Source organism: Taudactylus pleione, unplaced genomic scaffold (genome assembly GCF_031769625.1).
Source record: "Taudactylus pleione unplaced genomic scaffold, aTauple2 ptg001274l, whole genome shotgun sequence".
Lineage (NCBI taxonomy): Eukaryota > Metazoa > Chordata > Amphibia > Anura > Myobatrachidae > Taudactylus > Taudactylus pleione.
The window spans coordinates 1,379,896-1,404,382 of record NW_028285674.1 but is presented as its reverse complement, the minus strand read 5'-3'; positions in this window follow the sequence as shown (position 1 = coordinate 1,404,382).

Here is a 24,487-nt window from a genome sequence, read left to right as displayed (position 1 = left end):
ATTTGCTCTTTTTTTAGACCATTTGAAGTATCAGTATAATGTATCCTTTACCTGGAAGATACACATATAAATTGAGTATTTAGACCTGGATTTCAGTTGTGAAAATCACCAGTCAGAACTTTATGGACACCAAAAGTTATGTACTCTTTGACAGTGGACATGTCTGGAGATGGAAAACCAACATCCCATTTTCACAATTCTGTATAATTAGTAGAAATTGCAGTTTGCATAATACATATAGATTTTGTGACTGAAACTATCCAGATGAGATCATCAAGCAGGCAGAAATTAAAGCTAAAAATATGGAACGAAAGGAACTCCTATATTATACAAATAAAAAAGGCAAATATAAAGTTATTTTTGTGCTCAAGCTCAACAATAAAAAAAATGGAGAGCCTTTAACAAGCATTGGAACATCTTGAAATCCAATCTAGTTTTGAATTGAATGCTTTCAGAAAAAAAAATATATAGCCTTCAGAAAGCAAAGAAATGTGAAAGATCATCTAGCACCAAATATGATTAAATCAGTATGTGAAATCAGTAAACCTTGGATACATAACACCAAAGGTTTTTTTAAATGTTATGTTGGGTACACATTAGCCAATGTGTACCAAGCATGATATCATAGGCAGTGGGTCCTGGTGGGGGTCCAGGCATCGGCAAGTGCGTACACACTTGCCGATGCCAGGAGCGATGACAGGATAGCAGGCACCATGCTTCATTTGGCAGCATGGCCCCCAATGACGAGATTGACCATCGGATCTGCATGCAGGAAGCGCGCATCATCAGTGACATAGTGGGTACATACTGCCCGATTTACCAATATGTCTGATCCGCCAGATCACGCGACATATCATCTAGTGTGTACTCTTCTTAACAGTTGCAAAATATGCAGATATGCAAGCACTGTGTCTAATAGTTTTAATAACACTAGAAATTTCACAGGAATTTTGAATTGTCTGACTAGAAAGTTTATGTAACCTAAAATATGTACTGTAGGTAAAGCAAAAAGGTATTGAAAGCTAAGAATAGAGGAACACACAGGAATTAAAAACAAGTTAGAGAACCATTCAGTATCTAAACACTTTTTAATGTATCATAACTCAGATCCTACAGTGGTGCTGGAAAGTTTGTGAACCTTTCAGAATTTTCTATATTTCTGCTGAAATTTGGTCTAAAACTACCTCAGATTTTCACACAAGTCCTAAAAGTAGATAAAGAGAACCAAAACAAACAAATGAGACAAAAATTCTTATTGAGGAAAATTATCGAATTTCACAAATCTGTCAAGTATGTGAAATTTTTCTGTAAGTATCTGGTATGACCCCCTTGTGCAGCAATAACTGCTTGTAAACTTTTCTGGTAATTGTTGATTAGTTGTGTACATGGGCTTGGAGGAATTTTACCCTTTCGTACAAAACAGCTTCAACTCTGTTATGTAGGTGGGTTTCCTCCCATGAGCTTTTCGCTTCAGGTCCTTCCACAACATTTTGATTGGACTAAAGTCAGGACTTTGACTTGGTCATTCAAAAACTTTAAATTTATTCTTCTTTAACCATTCTTTGGTCGAATGACTTGTGTGCTTTGAGACGTTGTCTTGCTGCATGACCCATGTTCTCATGAGATGCAGCTCATAGACATATGTCCTGACATTTTCATTTAGAATATTCTGGTATAATTCAAAATTCATTGTCCCCTCAATAATGGCAAGATGTTCTGGGCCAGATGCAGCAAAACAGGCCAAAACCATGATGCCACCACCCTGTTTCACAGATGGTATAAGGGTTTTTATGCAGGAATACAGTGTTCTCCTTTCTATAAACATAATGCTTCTCATTTAAAGCAAAAAAATATCTATTTTGGACTCATCTGTGCACAAAACATTGTTCCAATAGTCTTCTGGCTTGTCCTGGTGATCTTTAGCAAACTGTAGATGGGCAGCAATGTTGTTTTTGGAGCAGTGGCTTTCACCTTGCACTCCTGCCATGCACACCATTGTTGTTCAGTATCCTCCTGATGTTGTACTAATGAACATTAACATTAGCTAATGTGATAAAGGCCTTCAGTTGCTTAGAGGTTACCTTGGGTTCCTTTATGACCTTGCAAACTATCACTCTTGGCGTGATCTTTATTGGTCAACCACTCCTAGGGAGGGTAATAATGGTCTGGAATTAACTCCATATGTACACAATCTGTCTGACTGTTGATTAGTGGAGTCCAAACTCTTTAGAGAAAATTTTGTAACCTTTTCCAGCCTGATGAGCATCAATAACTTCTTCTGAGGTCCTCGGAAATCTTCTTTGTTTCTGGCATGATACACTTCCACAAACGTGTTGTGAACATCAGACTTTAATAGATCCCTGTTCTTTTTTTTAAACATTAAATTTTTATTGTTTCAAAAGTATGGGGGAAAGGTTATAGGGTAGAGAAATAAAAAAGGATAGAGGGAGGGCGGGACAAAGAATAAAAGGTACAGTGATTGCAATACAGAGAGTATACAAAAAACTTTAGCATAGCCAAGATAGAAATAGATACAAATATATATTCCAAGAGTTGCAGCCGTTCTTATCATCCATTAAACAACAGTGATATATAGTTCTAATTATCATTAACACAATAAGACTAAGCTTAGAAACTGTAGACGGCAGACGGAAAAGGTTAATATGGTCCAAATAGTCAAAATGTTAGTGCATAAGATGATCAACTTTTTCCATAATATCAATCGGTCAACTTACAATCAGTTGTTTGTCACTATATTGAAGCTTATATCTCATGGTTTGGATTTGAAGCCCAGTTATCTGACCAGCCTAACCACTGAATCAGTGGATTTGATGCTGATGAGGAATAGTGTATTCTTGCTGATTCAAACTCACAGTGGTGTTGGACATTTTTCTCTATAGTCTCCAAGGTTGGAATTATAGGGGATCTACAGGATTGGGCTATCATTATTTTGGTAGCTATAAGGACATGGCCCAATATATATCGGTCATTAGCAGTCAGAGTTCCTTCATATAAATAAAAAAATAGCTAATATTGGATTTGGAGCAATAGAAGGCTTTAGAATTTTAGATATTAAAATAAATACCCTTTTCCACAATGTAGCAATATGGGGACATGACCAAAATATATGAAATAGGGAGCCCACATGTCCACAGTTTCGCCAGCATAGATTGGAGTGGGATGGTGATATAGTATGCATTAATATAGGAGCAAAATATAAATTATAGAGCAACCTGTGATATTGTTCCATATGAGAGATACATTTTGATAGTTTATAGTTGGTTTAAAATATTAAGCGGCAGTCTTCCTCAGAAAAAACACAAGAGAGATCAGCTTCCCATTTCATTATTGTTGTAGATTTACTAAATTCTGTAGGGGTTATTAGATAGGAGTACCACCACGTGATATCTCCTTTGTTATTAGTCTTACACAGTTGATTAAATAAAAATTGAGGGATCTTATGAATGGTATGTGGAGCTGGGGTTATGCTATGTAACCAGTGTCTGATTTGTAAATACTTATAAAACTCTCTAAAAGAGGTGCTAAATTGTACATTGATTTGAGTATATAGCAGAATAATGCCTGATGTTGTAATTTCTTTAAGAGAGACTATACCCTGCCTTTGCCATGTCACGAGGTTTAAGTTAGGTATTATGGAGTATACACATGGACAGATTTGTCAGATTTGTCAGATGAACGATTGAACGATTTGAACGATTTGAACGATTAAACGATTTTTGATTGCATTAAAATGAATGGAATCGTCCAAGTCTGACTGCAAACACATCAGATGTCAGATATCATTATCTGACAAACGGGAACGCGCATCGTTCATCGTCCATCGTTCAGGCATGTCAGATATGTCAGATTTTCCTTCAGATATGAACGACTGAATGATTTTTAAATCGTTATCGTTCAGATCTGAAGGAAAAATCTGACCGTGTGTATGCACCAGAGCAGTTATCCCCTCCAGTGTAAAGTTGGAGGTAGGGAGACTAGTATCCAAGGTCATGTTTATCAATTCTAACCAGGCCTTAAGTGATGTGGAAACTGCCTTGGATCTTTCAACCCATGGTATTTTAATATTTGGTAGCAACCAAAGACAATCAGTAAGCGGAAATGGAGAAACCATATCACGTTCCAGCTATGTTACAAGTCGTGGTCATGACTTGAATCCTTCTGACAGGTTGCGCAGACAGGACGGGGTTACTTCAATTCTTCCTGTTGCTAGGCAATCGGCATACCTCAGGAAGTGATGTGTTATCCACAGTGCAAACCTGATTGAGGCGTCAGCCTATTTGTACTCACTGGACTAGTGTAGCTGTGCCGACTATAGATTATCTGTGAGTTCCCTTGGCTTGGCTGCATAGTCAAGTTGTTCCTGTTTTTGCTTCGTGATACTTCTTCCATACGGCTTCCCAGCCGCACCAAGCAGCCCCCATGCAGCCATCTGTTCATCAAACCTCCATACGGTTTCCCAGCTGCACCAAGCAGCCCCGTGCTGCCATCTGTTCATCAAACCTCCATATGGCTTCTAAGCCACACCAAGCAGCTCCCATGCTGCCATCAGTTTATCAGCTTCCTAATGGCAATTGGCACAACATCGGCACTATTGCCGCACCATCAGCACAATTGCTGCACCATTGGCTCCCAAACCGCTGTCAAAAACGAACAGTAATCTAATGGCTATTGCCATCAGCACAATTGCTGCACCATTGGCACAACTGCTGCACCATCGGCATAATTTCCACACCATCGGCTCCCAAACCATTGTCAAAACCAAACAGTATTCTAACGGCTATTGCCGCACCATCGACTGCTGCACCATTGGCACAATTGCCGCCCCATCGGTTCCCAAGCCATTGTCAAAACTAAACTGTATACTAACGGTCATTGCCGCACCATCGGCACTATTGCCGCACCATTGGCACAATTGCCACACCATCAGCTCCCAAGCCATTATCAAAACCAAACTGTATACTAACGGCTATTGCCACACCATCGGCGCAACTGCCGCACCATTGACACAATTGCTGTACCATCAGCTCCCAAGCCATAGTTTAAATAAATTCAGTTTACTAATGGCTATTGCAGCACCATCGGCACTATTGCCTCACCATCTAACATTTTATCTACTGAATTCCCTTGTACCTCCATGTGAGCCGCTACTACCCCAACCATAAATCCAGGCGGCTGCCTAAATACCGGTGATTGTTGCCCAGTTCTAAGGGGACAACGGGCGGCTGTTAGTGGTCTCACATGGAGTAGGCAATGGGATTCGTAACAGTGGGACCCAAGGCATTATTTTCTCTTTAGAAAACCAGGGAGGCAATTGTAATAATAATTATGCTATTTGATACCAGTGAAGATCCAGGAGTCCCTGACCTCCTTCCATTTTTGGAAGAGATAATTCTTTCTTTGCCAACCTTGGTTTCTTACCTTTCCATATATAGTTGTTAAAACGTTTTTGAATCTTAACAAGAATATAGTTTGGAACTAAAATGGGTATTGTTCTAAATATATATAATAACTTTTGCAATACATCCATCTTTAGAGCAGAAAGTCTGCCCATCCATGAAACATTGTACATCATCCAGTCATTTAGTAATAGTGATAGTTGTCTTAGCATGGGCAGATAGTTAGCTGAAATTAGGCTATTAGTAGTAGCTGTTAGATGTATTCCTAAATATTTGATAGAGTTATCCTGCCAAGCATATGTACAGTATAGTTCGCTTTAAGGGCCATTAATAAATGTTGGGGGAAGTTGATAGGGAGTGCCTCCATTTTGGAACAATTTATAGTATGAGCTTTCAGAGTATTTTTCTAAAAGACCATGTAAAGCTGGTAGAGAATTCATCGAATCTGTGAGGGTTAAAAAAATATCATCAGTGAATAGACTTGTTTTGAACATTTTATCAAATAGTATGGGGTCCAAAATGTTATGGTCCTATCTAATGGACCCGGCTAAGGGCTTGATCGCCAGAGCGAACACTGGGGGGGAAACAGGGAAACCTTGGCGAGTGCCATTCATAATCAAACATGGGGAGACTAATATACCATTAATAAAAAGACTCTGGTCCAAGGGGAAGAATATAGTGCAAAAATCGATGATAGCGGGCTGCCCTTAATCCCGAATTTCTCCAAAACTGCTCTTAGGTATTTCCAATTCAATCTATCAAATGCTTTTTTGGCATCTAATAGCAGAAGAAGGGGTTGGTCAAAATTAACAAATGATTCTATGATATTAATCACCTTCCTCGTATTATCTGGGCCTTGGTGTCCTATTACACATACTACCTGGTCTCAATGTATTAAGTTAAGTAGCAATAAATTAAGTCTATTCGCTAAGAGTTTGGCGAATATTTTTGTATCTGTATTCAGGAGTGAAATTGTCCTGTAATTGGCCATAGATGTCGGATTCTTTTCTGTTTTGGGAAGGCTACTATTCTGGCCTCTAGCATCTCTCCCAGAAATGAGCCCACCAACGTGACATTATTAAACATTTGAGCTAAAATAGGAGACAATGTGTCTTGGAAACATTTATAGAATTTGTTTATGTACCCATCTGGTCAAGGAGCCTTATCTAAAGGGAGGGAGTTATTACTGACAAGATTTCCTCCTCGGACCAGGGACATTCCAGGGAGCTTAAGGAATATGCATCCAGAGAGGACAGATCAACAGCACTCAGAAAGTCATCAATCTGTGCTGGTGTAGGTTGGGGAATTTTGGGGTCATCTTTCAAATTACATAGAGAAAAGTAATATTGCGCGAAAGATTCCGCTGTAGCGTAGGGGTCTGTAATTTTGGTTCCCTTAAAATTAAAGATTGTTCTAATACTTTCTTTTGCTCTTTTCCCCCTCAATTTCCATGCCAGTAAAAGACCAGCCCTATCCCCTTGTACATAGTACTTTTGGTGTAGTTTAAACAGTGGGCCTCATTCAGATCCGCTCGCAAGCGCTTAGCGTTCGCAAGTGGGTCGATGTTGAGGCCCTGTGCATGCGTGAGAGCCGGCCAGTGACAGGCGCTCTGTCGCTACGGGTCTCACACCAAAGGGGGCGAGCTGTCGATGGTGATTGAAGGAACGCCTGCCATTTGGGGGTAGCCCCACTGACATCACAAGATGGGGCTTGCGGCAGACGAGACCCTACCACAAGGGTCTCGTCGCAAGCCCCAATGGTCGCAATTGTCTTGACCATTGAGAATATCAACCTGGCAGCTCGCTAAAGCTGTGGGTGGTCACCCACAACTTAGCGAGCGGCCAGGAGGCCGGCTCTTTACAGAGCAGTGGCCGCCCTCATTCAGAGCGAGCGTTCACATTTTGCGAGTGCCTCTGAATGAGGTCCAGTGTCCAGTGAACATTTCTAAGTTCTAGTGTATTCCATTCTGTTCGTACACTGAAATGTTCTTCAAATATTTTATCATAATTTGGGTTAAGTTTATGTTTAGCGTCCAAGTCAGCTAGTTGGCATTCAATATCCACTTGGTGTAAAACAGCTGCTCTGTGTAAATGATCTGCAGCCTGGATTGCCGAACCCTTAATCACAGCTTTTAGAGAGCTTCCGGGTACACTAGTAGGTGCTCTCCCAAATGCCATGGGCCTGGGGGGGGGGTTCTCAATCTGGAAATATCCCAATCTAGAGAAACTACAACATGATCAGACTAAGCAACCGGTAAAATCAATGATTGTTTAGCTTAGGGTAAAGACCATTTGACTGATGAGGCCAAATCTATACGAGAGTATGATTTGTGTACCTGAGAGTAGAAGGTGTAGTCCTTTTCTCAGGGGTCTCCTACCCTCCATATATCATAAAGTTCATATTCACTAAGAATTTGTCTAAAGCTGTGGGAGCGATCTGGAGTGGAGTAGGAACTCACTTTGGTTTTGGAGAAGGATTTATCTAAAAAGAGGTCAAGAACCATTTTGAAATCCCCCAATACTAGTAAGATACCTTTCTTACATGACTGAAGAACGGTACAAAATTTCCTAATAAAAGACACTTGTATCAAGTTCAGCGCATATATTGATGCAAGTGTCACTCAGGTATTGTCTACCTTAACTATAAGGATTAGGTATCACCCTTCCTTATCATTTATTTGTTTATCTAAGACAAAGTTGCATGTATTTGAAAATAATATCACCACACCAGCTTTTTTACACGCACCATTGGAAGTATAGCAATGGGGATATTTGAGATTGGAGAACTGGGGGGGGGGGGCATTGCTGGAAATGGGTTTCTTGCACAGTGTCTATATGTGCTCTACATTTAGCGAATTGTCTCAAAGTAAGTCTTCTTAATAGGGAGAGTTGAGACCTTTAGCATTTATGGAAAATACCTTAACCATTTGGATAAAGAAAAATGTTGCTGGAAATTTATTAATCTGAACTGCATTGTACATAATACAAGGTCTGCGTATCATGCATAATACAAGGTCTGGAACATTGTTGTACCCATAATATAGAAAAAGGAAAATAAAAAAATAACAAACATAAAGAGAAAGTAGTACCTAAAAGGGACCACCTTCGTAGGTGGTACATTGGGGAGGGTGGCCAATTGGGCATATAACCTCTGTCACCCAAATTTTAATACATAGACTTAAGGAATCAGTGGTTATTATACAGAAAAAAATATATCAAACAATGAACATCATTTAAAGAGACAAAACAGGAGAACATTCCCAAAAATATGAATACACACCCATTAGATATAATTGCAAAACGAACATAGGAAAAATAAGTTCAGATCTGCAATTCCAGAGGGCAGATCCAGCAAATAGTCTAACATTTTGTTGCCCCTATACTGGTCAACTAGAACTCGGGGTTTCACACAAAAAGAACATCTTTAAATTGCAAATACACTTATCCCTAACTGCAATAGGTGTGTAATACATTTTGAAAAGGATATGAAGTTATGAGCCGTTTATGGCCAGTTCTGATTAATATGAAGGTTGTTTGGGATTTTCTGCGAGATGTCTTCTAGGTTTCATGTCACCAGGAGTTGAATGCCTTCAGTTGGATCCGAGATGACCGTGGTAGAACCATTTCTAGATATTATCAATTTAGTGGGGAAGCCCCACCGATAATTGATGGATGCTTTTTGTAGTGCTGTAGTAACCGGGAGAAATGATCTTCTCAGAGCCAACGTTGCTGCTGAAAGATCACCGAATCTTTGAATTTTTCCCATTATGGCAGCATCTGCTGTCCTTGCTGCATGAAGGATCGCTTCTTTATTATAAAAATAGTGCAATCGCATCAGAACATCTCTGTGAGCATCAGTAGGAGCATTACGAGCTTTGGGCAATCTATGAACATGCAAAATCTGTGTCGTCAGTAGGAGTTCCGCAAAAATTTCTGTTACGTGATCAGTCAACTCCGAATTAGAAATTGCCTCCGGAATCCCACGGAGCTTGAGATTGTTGTACCTAGACCTATCTTCTAGGTCCGTGGCCTTATTCCTAAGAGATGTCACCTCTGATTGTAGGTCCTCATAGAGTGTGATCAGTTCATTATGCGATTTTATTACTTCCTCCAACTTATTCTCTAAATGGTCAGTGCGTGTCCCCAACTCATCAACCAATTGCTGACACAACTGCAATGTTGCTTTAAATTCAGTTGTAATATCATCTTTAAAGGGGGCCAGTAGCATTTTCATAGAGCCCATTGTAAGGGGGGCGTCATCTGCAACTTCCAGCTGTCGAGAGGTACAGTAGATGGTGGGGGGGCCGTCAGGCGGAATAATTAAAGCTGATAGACATTTACTGCTTTTAATATGCATTAGGCCTGCTCTATCATTTTGTGAGGAAGGTGATGCTTTGAAAAAGGAGACTGGTGGAACAGTCGATGATGGCTTTGGGCATTTAGGTGCATTTTTTGACTCAATTGTTTGATTTGGTTCTCTTTATTTACTTTTAGGACTTGAAAATCTGAGGTCATTTTTGTCCAAATTTCAGCAGAAATATAGAAAATTCTGAAGGGATCACAAACTTTCAAGCACTACTGTATATACCTGAAGTTTAAGGCCAATGAAAGGGTACAACTAGGGGGGTTGTGGTATATAAGATAGACAGTTAAAGATACACCATGTCTAGATAGACATCAGATGCTTAATAGGCAATTTTTCAACAGGTACAAAAGGTGGACACAGTAAAGGTCGACAGGTACAAATGATCGATGGGGTCAAAAGGTCAACACAATACACAAATTGTCTACACATTTTTTTGTTTTCTAAACCTATATCCTCCCTAGCCCTCCCCTTGGTGCCAAACCCTAACCCTCCCTCCTTGTACCTAACCCTAACCAGCCCTATTAGCAGATATGAGCAGCACAGACAGTGTAATGGTTAGCATTACTGCCTCACTGCATTGAGATCTTGGGTTCAAATCCTACTATGGCCCTAACTGTGTGGAGATTGTATATTCTACCTGTGCTTGTGTGGGTACTCCGGTTTCCTCCCACACTGCAAAAATATACTGGTAGGTTAATCGGCTCCTAACAAAAAATTAACCCTAGTGTATATGTGTGTGAGCATTTAGTAGAGAATATAGATTGTAATCTCCGCTGGTGGCAGGAACTGATGTGAATGGCCAAATATTCTCTGTAAAGCACTGCAGAATATGTGTGCGAGTTATAAATATCTGGTAACAAATAATAGATAAATAAATACATATGAGCACCCTAGGGTTTCCTCCTGATGAAGTCAAGCTATTAAAGCATTGAGGCGAGTGTGACTCTGAGATTCTCTCTGACATTCTGATGTTACCTTATTGTAGGTGAGACATGGGTGAATGATTCTCTCAACATATGGAACTTGCAATAATGGGTACAAATTAGGGGTGTGCACCGGCCACTTTTCGTGTTTTGTGTTTTGGTTTTGGATCTGGATCTTTCTTCGTGTTTTGGATCTGGATTGGTTTTGCCAAAAGCACCCTTCCATGTTTTGGGTTCTGGGTTTTGTGTTTTGGATCTGTATTTTTTTTTAAAAAAGCATAAAAACAGCTAAAATCACAGAATTTGTGGGTTTTTCTGCTCCTATGCTATTATTAAACTCAATAGCCTTAATTTCCACTCATTTCCAGTCTACTCTGAACACCTCACACCTCACAATAGTGTTTTTATGTCCAAAAGGTTGCACCGAGTTAGCTGGATGGCTATGCTAAGAGATACAAGTGGGCGGCACAAACACGTGGTCCATCTAGGAGTGGCACTGCAGTGGCAGACTGGATGGCAGTTTGAAAAACTAGGCCCCAAACTATACATAATGCAAAGAAAAAAAAGAGGTGCAAGATGGAATTGTCCTTGGGCCCTCCCACCCACCCTTATGTTGTATAAACAGGACATGCACACTTTAACAAACCAAACATTTCAGCGCCAGGGTCTGCCACACGACTGTGGGCGAAATGATTGGTTCGTTTGGGCCCCCACAAAACAAGCTGGCAATTAATCTGTCCCTGCACAAACTGGCTCTACGGAGGCAAGATGTCGTCCTCATCCTCCTCATTCATTCACCGATTCCTCACCCTCTTCAGTGTTGTGTACATCCTCATCCTCACAGAGTATTAATTTGTCCCCGCTGGAATCCACAACCACAGGTCCCTCTGTACGTTCTGGAGGCTGGTCTCCCTGGAAGAGTTGATAATTCATTTTATGAACATCATCTTCTCCACATTTTGTGGAAGCAACCTCCTACGCCTTTCGCTGACAAGGTTCCCGGCTGCACTAAACACTCTTTCGGAGTACACACTGGAGGGGGGGCAACTCAGTTAAAATAGAGCCAGTTTGTACAGGGACCTCCAAATTGCTTCTTTTTCCTGCCAGTACAGGTACGGACTGTCTGACATGCCTACTTGGATGCTGTCACCGATGTAATCCTTTAACAGACAGACGCACGCTTGTCGCTGCTGCTTTGAGGATGCAAGTGCGGCTACAGCCCAGACAATTCACAAAGACAGAAAAAAGAAGAAGAATATTTTTATTGTTTGTGAAGCACACTTTGAGGGTGTCACCACTCTTTAACAGACAGACGCACGTTTGTCGCTGCTGCTTTAAGGATGCAAGTGCAGCTACAGCCCACACAATTCACAAAGACAGAAAAAAAAAGAACAATATTTTTATTGTTTGTGTAGCACACTTTGAGGGTGTCACCACCCGTTAACAGACAGACGCATGCTTGTCGCTGCTGCTTTGAGGATGCAAGTGCGGCTACAGCCCACACAATTCACAAAGACAGAAAAAAAAAGAAGAATATTTTTATTGTTTGTGGAGCACACTTTGAGGGTGTCACCACCCTTTAACAGACAGACGCACGCTTGTCGCTGCTGCTTTAAGGATGCAGGTGCGGCTACAGCCCACACATTTCACAAAGACAGTAAAAAAAAGAACAATATTTTTATTGTTTGTGTAGCACACTTTGAGGGTGTCACCACCCATTAACAGACAGACGCACGCTTGTCGCTGCTGCTTTGAGGATGCAAGTGCGGCTACAGCCCACACAATTCACAAAGACAGAAAAAAAAAGAACAATATTTTTATTGTTTGTGTAGCACACTTTGAGGGTGTCACCACCCTTTAACAGACAGACGCACGCTTGTCGCTGCTGCTTTAAGGATGCAGGTGCGGCTACAGCCCACACATTTCACAAAGACAGAAAAAAAAAGAACAATATTTTTATTGTTTGTGTAGCACACTTTGAGGGTGTCACCACCCTTTAACAGACAGACGCACGCTTGTCGCTGCTGCTTTAAGGATGCAGGTGCGGCTACAGCCCACACATTTCACAAAGACAGAAAAAAAAGAACAATATTTTTATTGTTTGTGTAGCACACTTTGAGGGTGTCACCACCCTTTAACAGACAGACGCATGCTTGTCGCTGCTGCTTTAAGGATGCAGGTGCGGCTACAGCCCACACATTTCACAAAGACAGAAAAAAAAAGAAGAATATTTTTATTGTTTGTGGAGCGCACTTTGAGGGTTACACCATCCTTTAACAGACAGACGCATGCTTGTCGCTGCTGCTTTAAGGATGCAGGTGCGGCTACAGCCCACACATTTCACAAAGACAGAAAAAAAAAGAACAATATTTTTATTGTTTGTGTAGCACACTTTGAGGGTGTCACCACCCTTTAACAGACAGACGCACGCTTGTCGCTGCTGCTTTAAGGATGCAGGTGCGGCTACAGCCCACACATTTCACAAAGTCAGAAAAAAAAAGAAGAATATTTTTATTGTTTGTGGAGCGCACTTTGAGGGTTACACCATCCTTTAACAGACAGACGCATGCTTGTCGCTGATGCTTTGAGGATGCAGGTGGAATCTAGACGGGATTTGGAACCAGGGACACACTACCTCCATCAATTGTCTAAATCCCACTGCACTAATGGCGGATACCGGACGCACTTCTAACACCAACATAGCAGTCAAGGCCTCAATTATGCGTTTTGCTTCAGGATGACTGCTGTCGTACTTCATCCTCATCGCTAGGGACTGTTGGAGGGTCAATTGTTTAGTAAAAGTAGTGATGTTCCTACTTCCTCTCTGGGATGATGAACAACTCCCAGCAGCAGCAACAGCACTAGGAGGAAGTGGTTCTTGATCTTTCCCTATTTTATTTTTATCGGAGAAAGTTTTGTCCTCCATTTATGTTATATTGATATATACGTGCGGCTAAAGCGCACACAAACACAGAAAATATTTTTTTATTTTTGCTGGAGAGTAGTGCACTTTGTGGGTTACACCACCCTTTAAGAAATGAGCCAGCCAGCTCTTTACTTATGGGACACAGGCGCACGCTTGGCGCTGCTCCTTTGTTGATGCACGTGCAGCCACAGTGCACACAATTCACAAACACAGAAAATAATTTTTTTTTGGTTTGGACTGGAGTGTACTTTGGGGGTTACAGCACCCTTTAACGGTCAAGCCAGCCGGCCCTTTACTTATGACACAGGCGCACGCTTGGCACTACTTTGTTGATGCACGTGCGGCTACTGCGCACACAATTCACACACAGAAAATATTGTTTTTTTGGTTTGGAGTGTACTTTGGGGGTTACAGCACCCTTTAACAGTCAAGCCAGCCGGCCCTTTACTTATGACACAGGCGCACGCTTGGCACTACTTTGTTGATGCACGTGCGGCTACTGCGCACAGAATTCACAAACAGAAAATAATTTTTTTTTGGTTTGGACTGGAGTGTACTTTGGGGGTTACAGCACCCTTTAACGGTCAAGCCAGCCGGCCCTTTACTTATGACACAGGCGCACGCATGGCACTACTTTTTTGATGCACGTGCGGCTACTGCGCACACAATTCACAAACACAGAAAATTTATATTTTTTTGGTTTGGAGTGTACTTTGGGGGTTACAGCACCCTTTAACGGTCAAGCCAGCTGGCCCTTTACTTATGACACAGGCGCACGCTTGGCACTACTTTGTTGATGCACGTGCGGCTACTGTGCACACAATTCACAAACACAGAAAATAATTTTTTTTTTGGTTTGGACTGGAGTGTACTTTAGGAGTTACAGCACCCTTTAACGGTCAAGCCAGCCGGCCCTTTACTTATGACACAGGCGCACGCTTGGCACTACTTTGTTGATGCACGTGCGGCTACTGCGCACACAATTCACAAACACACAAAAATTATTATTTTTTTAGCTCTTGGGGGGAGCACCCCTGATGGACAGAGCACCCCCTGGACAACACTACAGCACCCCTTTAGGACTGGGACACTGCACAGGACTTTGGAGTGGACACAGCCCCTATGGAGAACTGACTGCACATCACAGTCCAGCCAGCCCCTATGGACTTTGAAGTAGTGGACACAGCCCCTATTAACAACAGCAGCACAGCACAACACAGCCAGCCCCTATGGACTTTGAAGTAGTGGACAACAGCAGCACAGCGCAGCACAGCACAACACAACACTACTCTGCACTACACTACACTACACTACACAGCCCAGCCAGCCCTAACTCCCACCCTCCCTCTTCACTGTCCACAGCCGAGTGAGAAAATGGCGCCAACGCGGGTACCTTATATAGGATCCAAAACCCGCGAGACTCGGAAGGTGGGATGATGACGTTTTGCCTCGATTTCAGATCCGAGTCAGGCGGGAAAAGTCGAGCCTGACTCGGATCAGCCTCGGATCGGGGGGGCTCTGAAATCCGAACCCACTCACCACTAGTACAAATACATCCTAATGGTAACTGAACAAAATTGTCGATTGGTGTTTGGACTGATGTCCAATGCAGTCTACAAAACACGTATACAGTACTGTATGTGCATGGATTTTAAGAATTACGGTATGCATATTAAGTATCTTTATCACTGTCCATTCCTAAATTACTACACCAGAAGATGCTTGTTTTTCACTCTTTCTGGTATACATATCTGCTGGGACTATACAACAGCAGTCTCCTAGGAGAACATACAGCTGTCACTGAAAAATACAGGAGGTGTAATTAAGAAGGATTCCTTGAAAAGACATCCATATATTGTACACAGATAGTTTTTGGATGTAGCACTGTACCAATACCAATGTACAAAAATAAATTTAAATAATACTTTTAAACAGAAAAAATATTTTCTAGTTTTTAATATAACATAGTGTTGTATTTTTTTAAATAAAATATTTAATAGTAAAAAGGTATTAAAAACCCATTAATGTAAATAGTAACAAAATGTTCATCAAATATACAGTTATTCACCAAGTCCCAAGAGGAAGAGTACACATCACAGCAAGAATCAGAGTGGGAGCTCCAGTCATGGTGGAACTTCCATTTGGGCAGTGGCAGTAGTAATCAGTACAATAGTTAGAACTACTGTATGTTGCATGGATCTATTAGCAATGCATTTATAACAACATTTGTTATCACATCTCGAAAACATTGGGGTTTTTTCTTATTAAAAGAATTTTTGCAGTTTAAAGAATTTTGGAAACAGTTCATAATGTTTGTGGACTCAGCATCATATTTAGTTCTCTCCATCTAATACGGGCATTGGGGTCTGAGCATAGTGGTGCTTCTTTCATACAAAGACAGCGAATAAAGGACCTCATTCAGACCCGCTCGCAAGCGCTATGCGCTCGCAAGTGGGTCGATAGTGAGGGCCTGAGCACGTGCAGCGCTCACACTGCGCGTGTGCAAGCCCCGGAGCGAGTGACAAATGCACTCGCTCCGGGGCTCGCTACAAAAGGGGCAGCTGTTGATGTTGATCGACAGCACGTCCCGTTTTGTAGGTGAGGAGGGGTGGTGGCCGGACAAACGGAGGCGTTCCTGAAGGAACAACTGCCACTTGTAGATGGCCCTACTGACATCACCAGTGATGTCAGTAGGGAGCTTCCTGCTCTGTTAGAGGAGGAAGCTACCTGGGGCTTGCGGTAGACGAGACCCTACCGCAAGGGTCTTGATGCAAGCCACGATGGTCGCGATGGTCTCGACCATCGTGACCATCACCTAGTCACTCGCTAAAGCTGTGGGTAGAAACCTACAGCTTAGCGAGTGGCCAGGAGGCCGCTCTCATTCAGAGCGAGTGCTCGCTTTTTGCAAGCGGCTCTGAATGAGGTCCAAAGTCCAGGCTGATTTGTCGTCATATGTGTATAATATTATCACTATGTCTAATGAGCCAGACAAAGGGTCTCAGATCTGCACTTTGTAGTAGAACAAATAATGAAAAAAGAAGCTGTATCATTTTTTAAAATATAGTATTTAATTAAATGAAAAAAAAATTCTCAGTATCTTTTATGTGATAGCTTCAGTCGTTATTTTGAGTCAATCTATTACACTCCAAAAGTTACTGTATATGTGTTTTACCTGCTATGGGCAGCCTATTATTTTGTTTCATTTGAGATAAAAAAAAAAGTATCCAGTTTTAATTTCATGAAAATATGTTTCAAATATTCTGTTTATTGCAGCTGACTAAACAACTACATAACCCTGCTTTTTTATACCTCTTTCAGTGTTGTTTTCCAGTAATGTATTCAGTGACACTTATTGTAGGATTACTGCTGGCCGTGTCCTTTATGTTACCTGGTGCTCTGGGGACAGAACTGCATTTAATTAAACTTGATTCATAATGAGGCGCTTTTGCACTGGGGAACAGGAAGGCTAGGAACAGTAAGGTCTGAGAGAGGCTGTTTATCTCTATAAAAATTAATTAATCCTAATTAGTTTCACATATGAAAGGAATTTTGAACTCATAGTTTTGTAGATAATTCCAAAATGTATTTTTAACACCTTGAAACAGTCTCTTCTAGTCTCTTGAGCATTGACAGCTTGTAAATTCTTCTATTAAGGATTTTATGGATAAATCTCATATATATTTTCTGTATTTTTAATTTATTCGCCCCTTGACAGCTACAGTATTTTGATATATAATTTGCTGTAGGGCTGGTGGCACTAACTCACATAAATCCGTGGCGCTACTGCCAGTTTTGCAGCTCACTTGCGGGGTGAATAAACTTGGTTGCATGCACCAAAGTGAACCACTGTTCCCAGGGACTAATCACTGGTGCTGACACACTTAAGATTATTTTACATTTTTTTTATTTCATATTTTTTGCCACATCTTCTTTTGGAGATTTACAGCATGCTACTAAGCCTGTGTGTCCTAATATTATTGTACTATTAGAGTACTTTATGTCCTCCCCATCACAACCTATGCCACTGAATGCAGTATACAATGAAGCTTCCCCTGCAGCAATCATGTACAGTATTAGCAGAGATTTATTGAAATCATTTAAAAATCAAGTTACATTGTTTTGAAATGTAGAAAATATAACTTTTTTATTTAAATGGATAATATTGTTTCAATTAAAGAAAAGTATTTCTCAGGATTTTTTATGTGACAGCTACAGTTGTTATTTTGAGTAAATATATTAAACTACAAAAATGATTGAATGATTGTATGTGTATCTGATTCACAGACAGAAGTCACTCAATAAATCTATGTGACCCCCTCAGGGGTTTTCTACAAAAGAAAAGAACACAAAATCTGGTATTTTACCATCAGATCATAGAAAATACTTTTATTTCACATATCTTGTTTATTTCATAACATTTCTAAATTATACTAAACAAAATCCAACTACATTTGGTATAAAGTACATTAAAATTATTTTAATCACATGTGCTGAGATATGCAAATCACTGAAAATCAATTTGAAAGGCTGTATGAACCAAAATACAAATGTATTTTAATAGAAAATATAGTATTTGCCAATTATATTACATATAAATGATACCTACAAAAATGAAGGCCGTATTCTGCAAAGAAAAACACCTTCCCTAATCCCTACTGCTCTGCAGATGTCTTCTGCTCCCCAAACATACAATCTTCACAATACATTCTTTTGTTTCACAGGAAATCCAGGCACATTTCAACAAATAAAGGTTCAGGGCTGGCCCAAAATTTCCAATGATCAGTTTGCATTTTGCGCTTTGTAGATGACCTCCATAGAGAAAGGTTACCATACTGTACAACCAGGAAAAATAAGCTTGGAACTGGCTACAAGCTACTTATTTTAAGGTTTGATTATGTATTCTCTGAGCTTTGTAGTTATCAGGCCAAATGTGCAAATTATTTGTATAGCAAATGTAGATCAATTCATCCAAATTTCAGATTTCAACTAATATTTATTCATCTTTAGTTAAGAATAAATCAAAAGTCACATAGAGAGGATCATTTTTTTCTATTGATATCAACATAACTCAAAGTTGGAGCACAGCAATGACAGAATGTTTTTAACATTTGTTAAGATTACTAATTTGAGGTTCTTGAATTATAAGCAGAAATGTGTAAACATGCTGCAGTTTCTTTTTGCAGAACTATTTTAATTTACATAAGAATAGTTTTTATGTGTTAACTGTTGGCTCAAGCAGAAAACAACAATATTACTATTTAGTTTGTTGTTATTTTTATAGCTATTATTATTAAATTATCATCATCGATTTGTAAGGTGCTACTGTGCTCGTAGTTGTATGAAAGCAAAGAGTAGTGAGGACTTTTAATTAAAAAAGAACACTACAAATACACTAGGAAATTTGTGAGTTTGCATTACTGTGTGTAGTATATGTGGCAGGAAAATAATCCTTAGTAAAGAGATGGAATCTCAGAGAGCTTTTAAAGATTTGAAATCTGATTGGGTGCTGTAGGGAATTCTATAATTGGTAGCAGCAAGGGAGGAGTTTTGCACTGTAGTCAGGGCTGTTTTCTGGAAAAATATGTTCAGGAACTGTGGACGGAACTACTGGTGGAGATACAGAAATTTTTTTTTATATATATATATATATATATATATATAAAGCACTAATCCACAGCACTCACCTTTCCTAGATTTGGGGTGCAACATGGTATGTGACCACATTGTTTAAACAGAAATCACAGGGGCTCTGCACTCACCATAATAACTAACAATAATAATAATAAACATCATAAACAGTGGGGTTTTGGTTCATGAATTGATCAATGCATTTAAGCTTGCAGCCCCCGTCACGGGACCCCTCTTTACTGCAAGTCCCTACTCTATTGCTCAGAATTATAACATGGACATAGCCATCACATTAGTGTTAAACTCAGGGTATGCTAGCAAGGATCATGTTTATTATTATATAGGAATCTATATGAAATACCGCCGGCTGTTCAATTCCCGGCAGCGACTGGCCGACAAAAGCAGAGTTCCCAGCAGCAGAAGCCCGACAGCGCTGGAAATCCCAATCGTCACTAAGGCAAGTATAAACTAACATAACCTAACCCCCTAACCCTCCTTAGGGGTGCCTAACCCTAACCCCCCTCTCTAAGTGCCTAACCCTATCCCCCAATACAGTATATATATAAAATAAGTATATATATATATATATATATATATATTATATACACACATATGAACAGTATATATATATATATATATATATATATATAAACAAATAGTCCGGCACTCAAATAAATCCACCATCCAAAACGATGCTCAGGTGCCTCCTAATGAAGGAAAATATACTGTATAATGAAGTGGCACTCTGAGTCTTAAAAGCAGGTAACGAATGATGTTTATTCCATAAGCTGGAAAAGCGACCAACGTTTCGGGGCCACACCGCCCCTTTGTCAAGGTGAGTAATAACGAGTGAACTAAAAGACATACCTTATATATCCAAGAAAACCCGGTCAAAGCGGAAGAAGCATGCCAGGAAGATGTGCAGGTGCGCGGCTGCCGTGTCTCGGGATGATGACGTCATCACGTCGATGACGCCCGGTAACCCGGGTAACCAAAGACGCGGACCAGCCTGAATGGTAGGTAAACAAAAGAAGAGATCAGTGACGGCTGCGGGATCCGTTACATGTCCCGTAACACCATAAAACAAATCAAAAACAGTGCTTGCACCAAGAATTAAAAGAGCATATACCTGGCAGAGAGGAAAAGGATAGTAAAAAGAATTAGAACCAATAATTAAATGCCCCATGAGAAAATAATCATAATGAGAAAAGGACAGAATTTATATGCAAGTATACATTTTAACTATAATAATGTCATCAAACTAAACACAATAAACATAGATACTAAATACATGAATGGGAGAGGTGCATAATGGGAGCTATAAGGCCACTGACAAATCAATGTATAGCGCAGTCTATGGACTTGTTAGCCATGGATTAACAGCAATGTGCAAGCGTCTGTAAGCGAAGCAAACGGACTGAATCGGTCCGTTTGCTTCACTTACGGACGCTTGCACATTGCATAGACTGCGCTATACATTGATTAGGATAGGGCATCCATGTGCTCGTTCACGAGTGGTGCAGTTTCCCTTGAATGGCCATACAATTGGGTCACAAACTGAACAATGTTAGGCTCTTGGCATGACTGTTGTTCCCACCCTTCTTTCAACAGATCTAAAATCTCTGTAGGTGGCATCCCATAGAGGATTTCAAAGGGACTAAATCCCATAGAGGATTGGGGCACCTCTCACATTGCAAACATAAAATAGGGTAGGAGCAAGTCCCAATCTCGCTTTTCCTCAGACACCACCCTTTTATCATTTGTTTAAGGGTCTGTTTAAAGCGTTCAATAAGCCCATCTGCAGGTGGTAAATTGAAGTGTTAATCCTATCCACCTTTAACAGTCGGGACATATCTTTCATTAGTTTAGAGACAAAAGGGGTACCTTGGTCCACTAAGACCTCCTTTGGTATTCCCAAGCAGGTATATAGCATCAACAATTACCGGGCAATAGTGCTACATTTCATGTTATGTAGTGGGATGGCCTCCGGGTACCTTTTGGCATAATCTAACACCACTTATATGTTTTGATGCCCACAAGCAGATTTTTCCACCGGCCCTATCAGATTCATACCAATTCTCTCAAAAGGTACAGAAATTACAGGGAGGGGAAACAAGGGTGCCCTAAACCCTGGCCGAGGTGCTGTCTTATGACACACTGGACATTCCTGACAGTACCTTTTACTGCTGCATGAATGCCGGGCCAGAATAATCTTAACTGAATACGCTGGAGAGTTTTCTCCTCCCCCAAATGGTCACCCCACAGGTGTGTATGAACCACCCTTAAGACCAACTGCTTGTGTTTCTGGGGAACCAACAATTGTTCTACTCTCTTACCCTGCAAATAAGTTACACATTATAACAAATAATTTTTCAATGCAAAGTATGGTACACTGTTTGCTGGTAAAGCCATGATTACTCTACCATTTATCCCTGCAACATTTTCAAATGCATTTATCAAGTTCCCATCATTCTGTTGATCCTGGCCAAAGTCCTGTAAGGACACTTCCTTGCCAATGGGAACCCACTGTGTCTTGGTCCCACTCCCCTCCGGTTGCTCACTGGCCAAGGAGGGTGATACAGCCACCAAACTTTGGGAAACAGCAGAGCTTGGCTCCTGGGACACTTCTGATGTGGACCTTCTGCTGTCATCATGTCACATAACCACCTCTAGTAACAACGGAAAGTCCAGACCCAGGATCAATGGGTAAGGTGGCCTGGTGGCTACAGTGTCTATCACCTTCAGGGATCGCCCTTTGATCACTCAGGGGCATTCTTCTACATTCCCATGTACACATATAACCTTTACTGGGGGTAGCACCTGATCAGCCCCAGGTGAAACCAGGTTGGCAGAGATGATGGTTAATTTGCTGCCAGTATCCACTAAGGCCCAGACCTGCCAGCCTTTCACTTGCACCATCAAGCGAAACAAGGTGGTTTGCACCAGGAAAGTGCTTCCAGCAGCCAGGCTGACCACTGGTCGAATTGTTTTTCCAGCACTACAGTCCATTGGCTTGCCCTGCTTTGGGCAGTGGTGGTGCAAAAGACCAGGCTCGCTGCAGTCAAAACACACAACTGGAGGTGGATTGTTCTTCTTTAACAAGTGGAACCTGGGTTCTAGGCTTGGGTACTGATTGGAATCCCTGTTTGGCTTTCTTTAACTTCCCAAGAGTTAGGTACCATTCAATCACCACCGCTAACTCCTCAAACATTTGAGGATCAGCCTGTAGGGCCTACTGTTGCACCACACAGACTATTACCCACACAGCTAGGTCCAAAGCCACCTTCTCTACTATACGATGAGCAGAGTTCATATCCGGCTGCAACCACGCCTTACTCAGCCGGGCTAATATGGCCATCTGGATCCTTGTAGCTTCAGACGAATTTAGCCGCCATTCCTGAAACTTCTGAGCTTTGCTAGATCAAGTCACTCCAACTCTGCTTAACATGTCCTTTTTCTAGTGTGGATAGGAGTTTGCCTCAGTCATGTTTAAATCAACATATGCTCCCTGAGGTTCCCTGTGAGACAGGGAGGAAGTCTGGCAGCTCACTCCTCCTCAGGCCATTTTAAACATGCAGCAGCATGCTCAAAGGTGCACAGAAAAGCTCCAATGTCATCAGATGGAGTAAGCTTCTGTAACAACTGTTGCTCATGCCCACCTTTCCTTATTTCAGTTAACTCTGCATGTAATAATTGAATCTGAGCTTGTTGCTCTTGCATCTGTGCTTGATGCATTGCTGCCAGAGTTTGTTGCCCTGCAGCTATTTCAGCAAAACTTTTCAAAAGCTCCTCCATATTACACTGCTATATCCCTTTATGGACAAATTTAGGAGGCTTTATAAATTCTCTTTTGGAAGCCAGATTCCCAACAAACTACAACAACAGCTGGCATCTCTTAAAACTGCACCACATTCCCCGGCCATTCACAGGAATTCAGCAGTTTTTATATTGTGCCCAATTTGTATATACACAGACATATTATCACTGTAAACAACTGCCACACTCACTCACCCAGCTGCTAGTAAAATGACTCACTCACCAAGTCGCTGCGCAGTGGGTAGCATCCCGCAAAGCATCTCACTGCTGCTGTGGGTGGATCCGGTCACTGTATCTGGGCTCTTGCTGCGTAGCAGTATCCAGCAAGAGTCCCTGTTCGGGCAGCAAATGTGACTAGAATCACATAGACCGAGTAAAATCCATCAGTAGCTTTTACTACTCACCACAGGCAGGTACACAAGGCAGTTTCACAGGCAAGATGTCATACAAAGCCTTCCAATACAGCAATATTTCTTCAGTGGACTCACAGGTCCAGGAAACCTAATACTAGTCACCCCCAGGCCTATAAGTTGGGCGACTATTTCACCATCAGGCTCAGTTTCCCCAGTGTCTCTGCCGTTCTTAAACCAGCTTCTCACAGGTGTCTGCAATCAGCTGCCTTTCCAGGCACTGATTGAGGCAACACCTGAACTGGACATTTACACAATCCTAATGCCTTTGCTCTGCCAATCCTGGGAGATCTGGATATTCCACATTCACTTCATGTGGAATTATCCTGACCCTGTCACACTGTATATATATATATCCTGATGACGATGTATTAACATCGAAACGTTGAAACGCATTTGACCTGCCGTTTGTGTGTTTTTTTTGGACGAGTGCCGCCGGTCTGTTTGTATATTGAAGCCCACTGGAGTGGAGCTTCTCCGGAAGGCACCCATACGTTTGCCATATTACATGAGAGTGCCACCTGTACCGGTGTATATATATATATATATATATATATATATATAAACAGTCAGGTGCATAAATATTGGGACATTGACAGAATTTTCATATTTTGGCCTCTATTCACCACTACAATGGCTTTGAAATGAAACAAACAAGATGTGCTTTAACTGCAGACTTTCAGATTTAATTTGAGGGTAATTACATCCAAATCAGGTGAACGGTGTAGAAATTACAACGGTTTCTATATATGCCTCCCACTTTTTAAGGGGCCAAAAGTAATGGGACAAACTAAACAATCCTAAATCTAACTTTCACTTTTTAATACTTGGTTGCAAATCCTTTGCAGGCAATTACAGCCTGAAGTCTGGAACGCATAGACATCACCAGACGCTGGGTTTCATCCCTGGTGATGCTCTGCCAGGCCTCTACTGCAAATGAAAGAACAAAGAAATTCAGGCGCATGAAATGAAAAAGAATAAACCTAAATATAGTGTCTATAC